We start from the raw sequence: 15211 nt of genomic DNA on the forward strand, positions 1-15211 counted from the left end.
AGCTGTTCAAAATCTATTTGGGCTCAGATCTGTTGCTTCTCAAAATATTACCTTTATTTCTTGACAAGCAGTTCCTTCATCTTTTGGGAACCACAAACTGAATAGATTGGATTTCACTCTCATCGATAAATTAGGGCTACCTGATCTCTGTAGCAAAATCCAGACAATTGTTAGATGGCAGCAGAGTTTCTTCAACAAACAAAAAATTTTAATTGTTTGCTGCTATCCAGTGGTGATTCAAAGTTTTGCACAATGTGGTGTTTCTCAACCTTGGCTACTTGAAGATGTGTGGACTTCAGCTCCCAGAATTCCCCAGCCACAGTGGCCAAGGTTGTGAAACACTGCCTTAATGCATAGTGTTTCATATACCATGAAAATTGGGTTCATTTGCTGTACTGCTGGGAGAGACTAATAGGTGCCATTTTTCATTTTCAGTCAAACTTGTGAACTCCAGACAGAGAGTAAATGGCATGATACATTTCTGCTGGTGGAACTAAGCATGTTTGGCCTTAATGGGGGACCACTTGGGTGACAATAACTATAAGATGATCAGGGTAACTGCATTATAATAATTATAAGTGTAATAATAATGCTAATAATAAACCCAGTGGTTATCGGCGCACTGAGTGCCATTCCAAAAAACCTTGGATGGCAATTAGAAAATCTGCACATTGGCAAAATTTCCATCTGTCAATTACAAAAGGCCACACTGCTTGGATCCGCACATATACTACGCTGATACATTACGACATCCCAGGTTCTTAGGAAGAACTTGATGCAAATGAAGGCCAACACCAGCTAAAGAACTGGCAGCTGTGATTTCATGTTGTTGTGTATATCAACAACAACCACCCATGTTGCAGTGAAGATCATAGAGGTAATTATTCTGCAGCCTGGCCCAACTGCAATTCCTATGAAGAGGCAGAGGTCTGCAAAGACAGATCTCTAGGGCTTCTTCCCTTCCAATAAATCGGAAGAAATCTGGTAGCATCGTTTTCCACTAACAATTCTTATGAAAAAGCATGAGCTTTTTGTTAGTTGGAAAGGATGTCACCAGACTCCTGATTTTTCCACGGTAGTCTACCACTACCTTCTCCTCCTACGATGTCTCCTTCCAGTAAAAACTGAAGCCCACCCTCCAGTTTCTCACACTTATTGAGAAGAAGTTGAAAAACTAACAGACATGAGTGAGACCCTGGTTGGGTAGGAATGTGTATCGATTCCCTTATTTCAAAAGCCAGAAGCCCCCTGACTCCGTTTCCTTTGGCAGTATGGGGTGTGGGTTGTGTGCCTCCCCCTGAATCCTGTGAATTGGGCTCTTACAAATACAGATAAAAAATTCCCATTGTTCTCCTCCTTTGCTCCCTATGTGTTTTCTTTTGTTTTTTTCCTCTTTCCTGGATTTCAGAAGAAAGGAAAACCCAGATCCCTGGGGTGAAAAGAGGATACAGCAGAAGGAACACTATGTTAAAACAGGAACAGCTTAAGGAAAATCACCACTGCATCATGATTGCTTTAAGGGCCATTAAGGGGAAAAGATGGCCTTTACCCTAATCTGGCTTGTTGTTTAGCTAAGAGCTCAATGGCTTTTGCTGGTTCTCTACAGAAAATAGCTAACAGCAGGACCAGGAAATCTCTAGCTTTTCAAACAGACCCAGAGAATGTGAGACAGAAGTCTTGAGTTTTTGCAGCAATTGTGGAGGCTCTCCAACAGTCTCTTTTGCTGTCAGGAGTGAACTAAAATCAGTTCCTGCATCAGTTGGCTGGTGTTAATATTCAACAGATACCAAGCACAGGTCCTGTCCCCCTCTGGAGTTTACTGCAGCATCCTTGTGCCCTGACACAGCCCCCATCTCCTCCCTCCTTTGCCTGGCCATGTCCCCAGCCCAGGAGTGAAACAATACCCACGAAGGGTATTGGAATATAAACGGCTTTCCCCCACTTTAAGCCAACACTTAATGGCAGGGTCTGGCCAGCTATCTTCCCATGTAGTCTTAATTTCACATTATTTTAATTTGGGAGATGCCCCCATGGGGTGCGTGAGCCTTGAGAACCCAAGGCAGTCCTGAAATGAGCCCCTCCCCCTTGCCACTGCAGTGCCCTGATTGGTGGCTGTTTTCCCATTGGCTGGAAGGGGAAAGTAGGGAAGCCAGAAGGGAACGCCCATCACCTTGCGGAGAAGTGGCACACTCACCAGGCAGGGCAACAACATTGGGCCATGACTCAGAAGGGAGGCAAAAGAGGCAGGAGAGGGATTTACTAAAGGGGCAGGAAGTGTAAGGGCAGACTCAATGTGAGTGTTAGGGCCAAGCCACCCAAAAGCAAAGAAAAGAGGACAAAAGGCTGCATAACAGCTGCATACAGGTAGTCCTCAATGACCATAATAGGGAACTGAAAATTGGTTGTTAAGTGGTGTGGTCATTAAGTGAATCACCATGTGACTGGAACCAATTTTACGACCATTTTACTATGGTCATGGCTGGCTGGGGGAATTCTGGGAGTTGAACTCCACCATCTTAAAGTTGCTGAAGTTGAGAAACACTGGACTAAAGGATCAGTTAGGAAAGCACGGGCAGAATTCTGAAGGTCAATTTGCAGCATGTTGCTTCAAGATACAAAATTGTACACCTGAAATAACCCACTTAGAGTTCAGGGCAAGAGATCTTTACCCCTCCCTCTTCTTGAATACAGTCCAAATGTAGTCCAGTATTTAAAATGATCATATGGCGCAACGGAACTTCTTTTTATGGAACTTTTCCATCGAGGATAGTACAGCTAGTAAGTTAAAATATAAATTGAAGAGTCATGTGAATATTTTGTGTTTCCAACATATTCCTGTTTATTAGACCACTGACTTCAGAGAACAAAAAAGACTGGGGTTTACTGTACCTTGGTATAGGATGTAGCAAGAAGAAAATTGGGTGGGGGGGAAAAACACAATTTTTCTGCCTCTGGATCTCCTAGAAGGCATGTTCAAGCAAGATAGTTCAGCCATGCTTTACTTGATTATAGTTTACACATATGTTATAAACCATGATTTATAAACCAAAATGACAACACAGGAGGCCCCAAAATGAAATCCAGAGGGCATCAGGTTAGAGAACTCTGGAAAATACTAGTGAAGTTTCCAAATAGCTTTCTCAGCTATCAAATCTTCTTTCAAACTGGAGATGCCAAGGACTGGAGATGCCAAGGACTGAAGATCATTTGTTTGCAAAATATATACTTTATTTTTGAGCTAAACTATGACATATAATATCAGCTAGATGTACCAAAGATATCATTCTGAACATCACCTACTTGCCAATTGAGTCTCAGATGTTCACAGATACTCAGATATCTTCAATAAACATTTACAAAAGAGGCTATAATATTCTTCCGTCAGAATATTTTTGTTAATCCTCCTCCCCTCTGGTCTCTTTGTGAAGACTACAAGTAGCTTCTTATAGTTTGACTGGAATGTTGCATTTGATTTTAGACTTTTCTTTTTAACTCATTAGGAAGCACAGTTTTATTAAGGTAGCTTGAACTTCTTCCCTTTAATGGGGAATGTCTGCAATTCATTTTTTTCAAGTTTAAAAAAGTACTATGTTTTTTTTTCTTTTTTTAAAATAAAGTTTGATTTGGTTCATTTTTGGTGAGATTTGTCTATCTCCCAAAGGGGAGGGGAGAAGGAAGGGCTACATTCTCTAGTCCAGTGTTTCTCAACCTTGGCAACTTTAGGATGGGTGGACTTCAACAGAATCCCCCAGCCAGCATGATCTAGTCCAGGGTTTCTCGACCAGGGTTCCATGGCACCCTCGGATTCCGCAAGAGGTCACTAGGGGTTCTCTGGGAGATCACGATTTATTTAAAAAATTATTTCAAATTTGGGCAACTTCACATTAAAGAGGTAAGTTTCATTCTTTACTTTTAGTTTAAGAACACTGTGAACGCATATATACAGGCCCACCCATGAAACGAATATAATAATTTTGTAGCTTCCGGTCTACATTTGAGCCTGAATGTGCAGGGGTTCCCTCAGGGCCTGAAAAACATTTCAAGGGTTCCTCCAGGGTCAAAACGTTGAGAAAGGCTGATCTAGTCACACACCTGCATATTATAAAGCCAGGAGGGGGCACTATGGAAATGATTTCACTTTTTGCATGTTTAACTGTTTAATCACCAAAAAAGAGAGGATAGGCTGTGAGAGCCCTATCATTCTCAGTCAGGCACATTAGAGGAAGACACCAAATGAAGTACCCCTTGAAAGAGAAGTGGTAGAAACAGAACTACGCTGAGACAGGAGGCGGGGCCAGAGCTTCTGGGAGAACAGGCTTGAGACTTCTGGCCTTCTATCCCACAGGTTCTCAGCTGTTCTGCTCCAGAGACATTGGGTAGGAACAACATGGCACAGAACAAAAATGATGCAAACTGGGGCTAAATGAAACATATGGTGTCGTAGGACATCTATCTTTAAAACACTCAATGTATCAAAATATTTTTAAACCTGAAACAGATGGCTGGAGATGAGAGATTTGGCTGATCAACTGTGGGCCAGTTTAGAATACAAATAAATGGCTTTATTTTTCTTACTGTACTTAGCTTTTTGGGGGGGGGAGGGGATTAGCTAGCAGCATGGTGCTATTGTTATTGACAAAGTCAGAAAACTTCTGGAAGGCCTTCGCTTGGCAGATGCTTCTGTTTTTCGACAGGTTTATTTTAAGATTTGCCGCAAGCCGTTGGACGAATTTTCCTGCTTTTGTTTATGCCTCGATTGTGGATGTTTGGGGAAAAGATGTAGGCTACATATTCAAGCCAGTTGATTTTTTTCCAAGCTGATTGGCGGCAGGGAAAAACGTGCAACACAATTTTAATAAATGAAATTATTACAAGGGTGGGGCTTCTTGGCTTTCTTCTCCAGAAAAGACTGTTACCAAACTTTTTTTCCCCAAGGATCCTTAAAAGGGGTTTCTCTCCGCAACATTAGCTCCTAACAGCTCCTCCCTGGATAGGTAGATTATGTGGATTCCCATGGCAAGCTGTCCCTATCAGTGGATCTGTATGTCCCACCATTTACCACTTTCAGAGTTCTCAGGTCTGGGTCACCAGGTTGCAAGTTCCTGGATTTTGACCTCCATGTCAGACCCTAGCTGAATCATTGTCATGATGAGAATGTCTATAGAAGTGTCTGTTTTTGAATGAAGCTGTCAAAACACGACTGCACAGCATTTCTCTGTTGTCATTTTGGAAACACAGTAAGGGGAAATGGCCCTAGTGTGAAGATGAGCAAATTCCCCTGCTCGGTGATGTCACTAACACCACAGTAGGCACAATTTAAGGAGCTACAGACATTACCATCAAGCCACATTGTTTGGGCTTGTTCTGTACTATGATAATTTAATCTAAGGTCGGTGCAATTGTCAACATAATTTTAAGGTGACAGCTGCTGATTAAGAATGAATATTTTCTCCCTGGCTATATCCCCAACATTTGGAATTTAGCAAAATATCAAGAATGATGGACCTTCCACATAGGATGTAAATAATTACTATACCAGATAAAGCAACATTTTATTTGTAGCAGGGGCTTGTTAAAAGGTGCTGATTTGTATGAGTCTTTTCCTCCCCCCCTTTTTTTTTTTTAGCAAATGGGCAGGAGAAAAGATTTTGAGCAATTTGGTCAATTTTTCTGGAGTTGTTCTGGTTATGAAACAAATTTCCAGGAAATTTTCCCTTTTCTCGCTTAACATTTGAATACGGTACATTGAATCATTACACTGTTAATTGCCAATTCATACCATGCATATTTGGGGGAAGTTAAAAGATGGCTTTGTCACACAGATTCTTTTCATCATTCTTTGCATCATTTGTTGACTTAGTAAACAAAACAAAAACAAAATCAAAGGGCTTCCTTATTCATCTGCAAACATATCTCTTTAAGAAAAAAATGGCAAAGGTTTAGTTTCTTCCTTGCTGTAGAAGTTCTCTGGAGAAAAAAATGACAAGCAGGATCAAAGTTTTTTAAGAGAGAGAGAGAGAGAGAGAGAGAAAATAAATGTGTCAGCGTTAATGCTTGGATGGGGAATGCAGAGAGAAAGAAGTAGATACTGAGAGACAGGATGAAGGAAGAGGAAGAAAAAAATAAGAGTACAGAAAATATTTACAGGAACAAGAATTGGGGGAGGAGAGAGATGTAATGCCATTCCACTCTCCAGCTACTGTATTTATTATAAACTTACTGCCTGCGAACAGAAATCTTTTGGGGCTATTGTGGAAACAACTGGCAGACTAAATATGTTCTTATACCACCCCTTGAGACACCCCCTTTTCTCCTACATTCTTTGCAGCTAGGTTAAGGAAACATGTGGTTATTAGCCACAACTTAAAGCTCTTACAGCGTGTCATACGAATCACACCAGAAGGCTATTGCACAACTAACTGCTGGGTGCAGTTGAAAGAGCCTGAATCTTGTGGTTTGAATTCTATGAATGGCTCCTGGAGCATGGAAGCCCTTGAGAAAGATCTAGAAGATCTAGGAGGACGACAGACTTGTGTGTCCATTGTGGGCACATATTCTGTTTTAGCCCGTCAGAAGGAGCTCATTATCCATGAATGAACTAATTATCAGTCCAAGTGGTGTATCAGGATAGTGCCAGATGCAAGGATGGCCTGGGGAATTTGGAGTGTCCAGCCAAGGGAATCCAGTATGCATGGTGGTACAGGGCAAGATGCAGAAGAGAAGAGAGTATACAACAGAATCAGCATCCATGAAAACAAAGCCCAGTCCAGAACTGAAGGTTTTCATTTCAGGGGGGAGCTAGGATAGAAGCAAGCCCAGCAGATATAAGAATATGTGGAGTTTGTGGGCTGTTGCTGTGCTGTGGTTGAGATGTGTGGTGTTGTGGGGTTTGTTGGTTTTATTTACAGGTAGTCCTTGTTTAGCAGCTGCCTTGTTTAGTGACCGTTTGAAGTTACAACAATGATGAAAAGTAACTTTGTGACCAATCCTCTCACTGACAAACTTCACAGGTCTGTAAAGCAAAGGAAAGCTGAAGTCAGATCATAAGCACAGTTGTGGTTTTACTTAGTGACCGCTTCGCTTAACTACCCAGTTACCAGTCCCAATTGTGTTCACGAAATGAGGGCTACCTGTATTCTGCTTTTACTGATTATTATTGTGAGCTGCCTAGGATTATCTAAGATAGATGGCCATATAAGGTTCTAAATAAATAAATATCACCCTCAAAGCTTAGAACACAGTACAACAAGGCTTGGAAGACAGGAGCAACTGCCTGGAGTTAAAAAAAATATCTTCCAAATTAGAATGTTTAAAAACATTCCGGGACTAAAACAAATTAATCCTGAAGAGAAAATAAATTGTTCTCCCAATGTTTCAAAATATTTAAGCTTAATACATTAACACAGGGAGAATATTACTGCATATATATTCGTATGCATCCCTGTTTCTAAGCTCCGTGCAGCACTGAACATGGGGATTTCCATTTTCTTCTATCCTGGAAGGCAAATTAGCATGCATGTATGTATGATCTGCATTTAGATTGCACTAATTTATTTATTGCATTCATACCTTCGGTGGGAGCTCATGATGACATTAATGAGGTTCGCCTCTCCTTTTCTCTCCTTCAGCCCTGGGAAGTAGGTTGGGTGGAGTTACTGGCCAACTTAGAGTGAGCTCTGAGACTATGGGGGGATGAAGCTTGGTTTCCCAATCCCAGTTTAACATCTTAACTAAGCCCCATGGTCTCCAAATTAAACCACTGCAGAGCACGCTCAGCTAAAATGGGAGAACTGAAACCTCAGATTCACCTTTAGGAAACAAACCATTTAGGAACAAGTCAAGATGTGCTACTGGCCTGTTTACATGCTGAAGTCAGGTTGGTACAGGGTTTAGAGTGTTGAACTGGGATGTGGGAAACCAAGGTTCAAATTCCCACTCAGCCATGAAACTCAGTAAAAAACCTGGGGCAGCTCATTATCCTTCAGCCTAACTTATCACACCCCCTGGGCTAACGAAAGATGCTTTATTTCTGGTGTAAAAAAGTAGCTTGTGTTTTGGTTCAGTTTGTTATACAAATCCAGTCATTGTAGTTTGGGGCCAGGGTGGGCAATTTGCAGCATCAGGGTTATCTAAAGCCACTGAATCTAGGTGAGCAGGCCCTAGAGCATTATCTAATCATGCCTCTGAATGGGGTTGATGAAAATCACTACTGGCTTTTTTGGATGGAGGATTCAACAGAGTCAAGATGGTGGGGGTACCCAATCAAATCTCCGCCATTTTTTATGTTAAAAAAGAGTCGAGTCTTTAATTGCTCGTGTGAACCCGCCATAAACTTCCATAAGGATTACAGGAATTCATGACAGCCAAGGAGAATCAATACCAGTAGCTACAAAGTGAAAGTTGGATTCAGAAATATTTTATGATGATGAATCAGTTCCATCAAGGCAGCTCTGCTCCTCGACCCAGAAGAAAAAGAAAAGAAAAAGTAACTTGTGGAATTTCCACTGGTTATTACCAAGTACATAAAGCAACTGAAACTGAAGACAATGTAAGGCTGCTAGAAGGAAGAAGTCTGGGAATAAAAATAGGAACTGGTTAAAAGAAAGGCTATTCGTTTTTTAAAGAAATGCTTCCTCTTGTTTTTTTTGCTGACTGTCAAAATAAGGTTGAAGCACCCCATTTTCCCAGGAAGTTCAATGAAGGCACTGCCAACTTTTTTATTAAAAGCAGTCAGGGTTGTCTTAGTCCATTTTTAAAAATCCAACATCTGTTGCTGATAACACCTATACTGGGCGCAACTAAAACGACACAAACTCAGTAGGCAAGCATTAAGAGTTCTTTTCTTCAGGTATGATTTTACAAAAACAAGGGTGGTTTAAAAAGGACAAAAATACCCTTTCTGCTTAAAAGGCTAATCTTTCCACCGTGTGCTCTGCCATTTGGAATTTATAGACCAAATTCCTTTCTCAGCCAGGCAGACAGCAGGACTTTTAAAACAGTCTTTTGGTCTGAAAAGTGTGAAAGGAATTGGGTTGTTTCCCTAAGGAAAGAATTAATCAAACCAGGTAGTATTATTTAGAGCAGAGGTCCTCAACCTTGGCCACTTTCAGATGTGTGGACTTCAACTCCCAGAATTCTGGGAGTTGAAGTCCACACATCTGAAAGTGGCCAAGGTTGAGAAACACTGATTTAGAGATTTGACAGTTGTGTGGTCACTCTTTAGAGGATGGAGAATCTTCTTCCTTGGAAGGCAGACTCCAACTTTGGTGTCAACTCTACTTCCAAATTCTGAAGAATGTGTATCAAGCACTCACAGCAATAAAAGGAGGAAGATTACATATTCAGCTCTTGACAACCAATATGGAAGTGATTTGCATTCTTCTAGGGTTTTTTTTTTACTCCCCCCTCTAGCTTACAGCCAGGGAGTTTCCTAATAGTTCTCCTATCCAAGCATTAACTAGTTCTAACTCTTTGCTGAAAAATCCTTATTCAGACATGGGTTCTTAACCATTTGGTTGGTCCTAGTAATGCTAAATGTGAATGATTGGAAATGCTACATTCAACTTTTCCCAAAATAGCATTTCACCCCCACAGTCCAAGATGGCACCTAATTTTACTACCTCCCCATGAAAATTGTTCTCTCTGTTGCATCTCAGTATTAAGCTGTAAAACTGGTCTAGTCTGTTTCTCTGGTTCTTCCTTGAGCAAGAATGTACCTCCCAACCTTTGATGGATGTAACAAGGTAAAGCTTTGAAATAACTTTAATATTCCCTTCTGGGGAAGAAATGGCAAACTGAAAATGGCTCTGCTAAAAAAAAGCTTATTTTTTCTTTTTTTTTGGAATAAACTGCAAAAGAGTGACTAGAATGTTGATTTTGGAAGTTACAAACAGATTAAAGGTCCAGATGGATTTGAAATAAGATTTTGGAATTAATTGTAAGAATCCTTCCCATGGGAAAAGGCTGTTGTTTTGAATTCTTAAAAAAAAAAGATAGGATGGGACTTTGAAGGCTGGACACTAGAGGGAACCATAAGGAACTAAAGATTACAATTAAAGGAGAAGAACACTTAAATTTGATTTTGTTGTTGTGTATTCATTCAGTCGCTTCCGACTCTTCGTGACTTCATGGACCAGCCCACGCCAGAGCTTCCTGTCGGTTGTCAACACCCCCAGCTCCCCTAGGGATGAATCCATCACCTCTAGAATATCATCTATCCATCTTGCCCTTGGTCGGCCCCTCTTCCTTTTGCCTTCCACTCTCCCTAGCATCAGCATCTTCTCCACAGTGTCCTGTCTTCTCATTATGTGGCCAAAGTATTTCAGTTTTGCCTTTAATATCATTCCCTGAAGTGAGCAGTCTAGCTTTATTTCCTGGAGTATGGACTGGTTTGATCTTCTTGCAGTCCAAGGCACTCTCAGAATTTTCCTCCAACACCACAGTTCCAAAGCATCTATCTTCCTTCTCTCAGCCTTCCTTATGGTCCAGCTCTCGCAGCCATATGTTACTACAGGGAACACCATTGCTTTAACTATGCAGACCTTTGTTGTCAGTGTGATGTCTCTGCTCTTAACTATTTTATCGAGATTTGTCGTTGCTCTTCTCCCAAGGATTAAGCGTCTTCTGATTTCCTGACTGCAGTCAGAATCTGCAGTAATCTGGTTGGGGGATATATTTGGATCACTGTGACATTAGATGGCTTGCCCTGAATTCGAATTGAGATCATTCTATCGTTTTTTGGATTGTATCCAAGCACTGCTTTAGCCACTTGACTATTAATTATGAAGGCTACTCCATTTCTTCTGTGGTCCTCTTGTCCACAGTAGTAGATCTGGTGGTCATTTGATGTGAAGTGGCCCATTCCAGTCCATTTCAGTTCACTGACGCCCAAAATGTCTATCTTTAATCTTGACAGCTCACCAATAACCACATCCAATTTGCCCTGGCTCATAGATCTTACATTCCAGGTTCCAATGGTGTGTTGATCCTTAGAACATCGGATTCGCCGTTCACCACCAGCACCGTCGGCCGCTAACTGTCCTTTCGGCTTTAAGCTAGCTGCGTCATCACGTCTGGGGCTAGTTGAACTCATCCTCTGTTCCTCCCCAGTAGCATTTTGACCATCTTCCGACCTGGGGGTCTCATCTTCCGATGACATACCGACATATCTCTGGTTGTACTGATCATTTAGTTTTCATGGCAAGAATACTGGGGTGGGTTGCCATTACCTTCCCCAGGGATCGCATTTAGTCTGACCTCTCTGTCATGACCTTCCCGTCTTGGGTGGCCCTTCACGGTTTAGCTCATGGCATCATTGAGGTGCTCAAGCTCCAGCACCACGACAAGGTAACGATCCTTTGCTGAATTTTGAAATTTTGAATTTTGAAATTTGACTTACTAATATAGAATGGAGCAAAATACTTTCACATCAGATGTATTGAAGATATTTGCGACCAATGAACATAGAAGTTAATTTTTAAAATGTCTCCCTTTATAGATAGACTATGTTTAAAAGATGTTATGAAAGAGGAACAAGCTTTTCTGGAGAAGACTGAAACTGACCTGAAAGTGGATTTAAAAATAACAAGCTACAAGAATGATATGGAAAAACATGCTACACTGGATATACAAATGAAACTGGCTGATGTCTTAATAATTAAAAGGTATATACAAATAACAAACCAAGAGAGCGACCTGGACAAATTTCCTATATTGGATTTACAAAAGAGGCTTGTTAAAGCTTTGAAGTATTTTGTGAGAAGGGAAAAAGAAAAAATGAAAAGATACCAAGTTCTAGGACATTATTTGAAGGGATTAAAGATCAAGATTATTAAAACTAAAAGGAAAGACTATAATTTTTTTAATTTGATCACGGTTAAAATAGATGTTTTGTTATATCTGGTAACCCTTAATGGACTTTTGCTCCATTTGTTGTATTTCAAGAGGAGGTGATAAATTACTAAAATTGTTTATACTTGTGATGAAGGGGGAAGTCATTTCTTTATATATTTCTTTTCTTTTTCTTTACTATATTCTTATTTTTTCTTTCTTTTCTATTTGTCTTTTTCTTTTCTTCTACTTTTTCCTTATTTTATTTTAGTTTGTAGTTATTTAGTTTAGTTATTTAGTTTGTATTTGTTTTTACTGTTTATTAAAAGCTTTAATAAAATTATTTAAAAAAACAAATAAATAACAACAATAAGGGAACATCACAAATTCTTGTTTTACTCCCTGTTAAATGTTGAACCGTTTGCTAAGCATTCCAATTATTCTCATACATGGTTTACTTACATCAACTACCGCTTTTACCACATTCAGCAACCAACTTTCAATTCCATATTTGTGCAAAATGTTGCATAATTCAAACCTTATCATATGCTTTTTCTAAATAAGCACATTCATACACTTCTCCATTACCTGATAAAAAGAAAAAAGTCTTCTCAGCACACCCCCTGCCCAACAATAAGTCACACTGTACTTTCCAAATATTGTTCATTGTCACCAGTTACACATTTGCAGCAAGAATTCTGCCAAACACCTTTCCATGCACACTTATCAAACTAATCCCCTTGTTCGCATTTGTTCAGACACCAGTCACAGTTATAATCGTTGCACACATTAAACAAGCCATGCAGACACTCCGTTTCTCTGGTTACATGATACATACCTGCAGCCTTACCATTTTCCAATAGCATTTGTAACTTCCTTATCATGTATCATATATTGCATTTTGTCCATGAAAAATGCAATAGATGATACATCATATTTGTTTGTCATTTTTGCTATGATAACTAACCCAATTCCCTCTCTGAAATGATTAAACTTTGAATAATCATATTGGACTGGATGGACAGGAAATTAACATAAAGTATCTAAAGCTAAGTTAATTGGAAACATATACATCTTACAACAGAAATGCACATTTCCTTTGGCTCAGGGGCTGACTTGGCCTTTGCAGAATGTGGGGAACCACACTCCCAAAGTTACAGGGCCCAAGTGGTAAAGGGGGAATGGATTTTGGGAGGCTGTGTTTAAAATGAAGTCTGTGTCTGAAGTGTTTGGATTTTGCCCCTTCTAATCACCCCAATCCCCCCCCCCCCACATCCCATCCATAAAAAGAGGCAGTTTTTGGCTCTGTGCATGCCAAGAAACCCTGTCTTAAGGTTCATTTATTATACTGGTAATCATGGGCATTGCAGAAGGGAGGCAAAGGAGGGATGGGTGACAAACTCCATGTCTTGGTTACTTTTGTAGAACCTTGTGATGCAAGGACTGAATAGTACAGAATAGTGGGGTTTATGATGTCACAATGCAGATTTAATCATTTTGGCGAATTGTAACCCAACATAATTGGAAAGGAACAGATTGGGTTGGGTTCCACCAACCTGCCTCATTTTACATCCTTTGATCCATGTAGTGTATCAACAGCATGCAGCCTGATTCCTCAGGGCTGGTTTCAAGTTTCTTTTGGCAGCCTCCAAAAGTCGCCCCCAAACTGCGATTTATTTATTTATTTATTTATTTATTTATTTTTAACATAGGGAAAATCAAATGCCCAATTAGATAAGCTCAAATATACTTTTTTATCCCAGGGTGATTCTCTACTTCTTGGACCATATTGGCTGCTCTAAGCCTTGAAAAGTCGTGGATCCTTACCCTAGGCCATTGCATTTACTGATTTCTGCTGGATGATGGGTTGTATTTATATTTCACGGGACCTTAGGGTGTCCAAAGCATTCTCTCCTCCTTCATAGACTTACTTATTCTCATAACAACAGTGTAGAAACAGTGACTAATCCCCTAAAAGATTGGAATTAAGGCTCCCTGGTTGTTGTTCAGCAGGCTAAACTTTATCCCAGTTGAGGTCTCATTTGTCTCTTTTGCTATTAGGACCTTGAAAAATTCTGTAGCTCTTTTCCTGCTCTGTCCTCTCCCCCAATTGTGAACCTTTATTTTGCAAAAAACCCAAAAACCAACAACCTTGTTTTGATAACCTTTGAGATTCAGAATTCCATTCTTCCTTACTTAATCTCTGTCATTTTAATACATGTTTCGGACTTTGCAGATGCATTTTCAGTTTGCTGCTTAAAAAGTGGTTCTAACTGGTAGTGTTTGGCACAAAATAAATCCAGAAGATTACAAAACTAAAGCAGCAACAGTTCTGCCTTGTCAGGTCAAAGTGTGTGTTCCTCATTGTTTTAGCCTATGGTGTAATTGTTTAAAATCTGTCTTAAATTACTTCTTCTAAGAATTGGTTAAGTTTTTGCAGAAAAAGAGAGAAGCCATCCACATGTGACAGCTGCTGTTCTTTTGAAAATAGTGGTTAAACAAAACCTGTTTCTTCATCTCTACATTCAAGGCAGTTCTTGATATCATAACTCCAAGTGATAAATCAGGGAACCACACCTAATTCTTTCACCCTCTACTGACATGAGACACATGGATGAAAGATATTCCAAAATGTGCACATGACATGTATCAGCATGTATGTCATTAATGGAAGTAGAAAAGGGGATTTCTAAATCACGTATCGTACTTTGGACTTTCATGGTCTTGACATAGGGCGCTAACTGCTAACCAGTTCTCAGTGTTCAACAGGCTTACAGTAATTAAAATATGTTCACAACAGTAACCTTAAGAACAGTGTTTCTCTATCTTGGCTTAAGAAGCTCAAATAAAACCCTTCCTAGCCTGAAATCACACACTGCAGAATTAAACTGAAAGGTGGTTTTTCTTGTTCTAGGCTGGGTCAGGTGAACTCAGCCTCTGTGGTTGGCAGATTTATGGTATAGTGTGTTGTTGAACCCAGCCAGTTAGGGCTTATTGAACAATAAATGATTACATAAAACACACCCAGAGCAATATGTCAGTTGGTTTCCTGTCTTAAGGGGAGTCACTCAGCTTGCCTTACTTGATTGTGAGCATGTTTTTATCAATTGCAAGCACATCCTTCCTGCAGTATGGAATGTATTTATTATTATTATTATTATTATTATTAATTTATCAGATGTTTAAGCCACCACAATCTTGTGACCAAAATAGAAACATGCCCAGTAGTGAGTGGGAGTAGTGAAACCAGTAACACACTGATCGGTAATTTAAATGAAAACGTCCCAGGAACAGATAATTGAAAGGAAGAGAAACACTGCAGGGGCAGACCGGCCAGCGGGAGGGCGGGCTTCGCACGGTGGGAAAACGAGGGGAGCCGAGC

The sequence above is a fragment of the Candoia aspera genome, chromosome 8, assembly GCF_035149785.1.
Source record: "Candoia aspera isolate rCanAsp1 chromosome 8, rCanAsp1.hap2, whole genome shotgun sequence".
NCBI lineage: Eukaryota > Metazoa > Chordata > Lepidosauria > Squamata > Boidae > Candoia > Candoia aspera.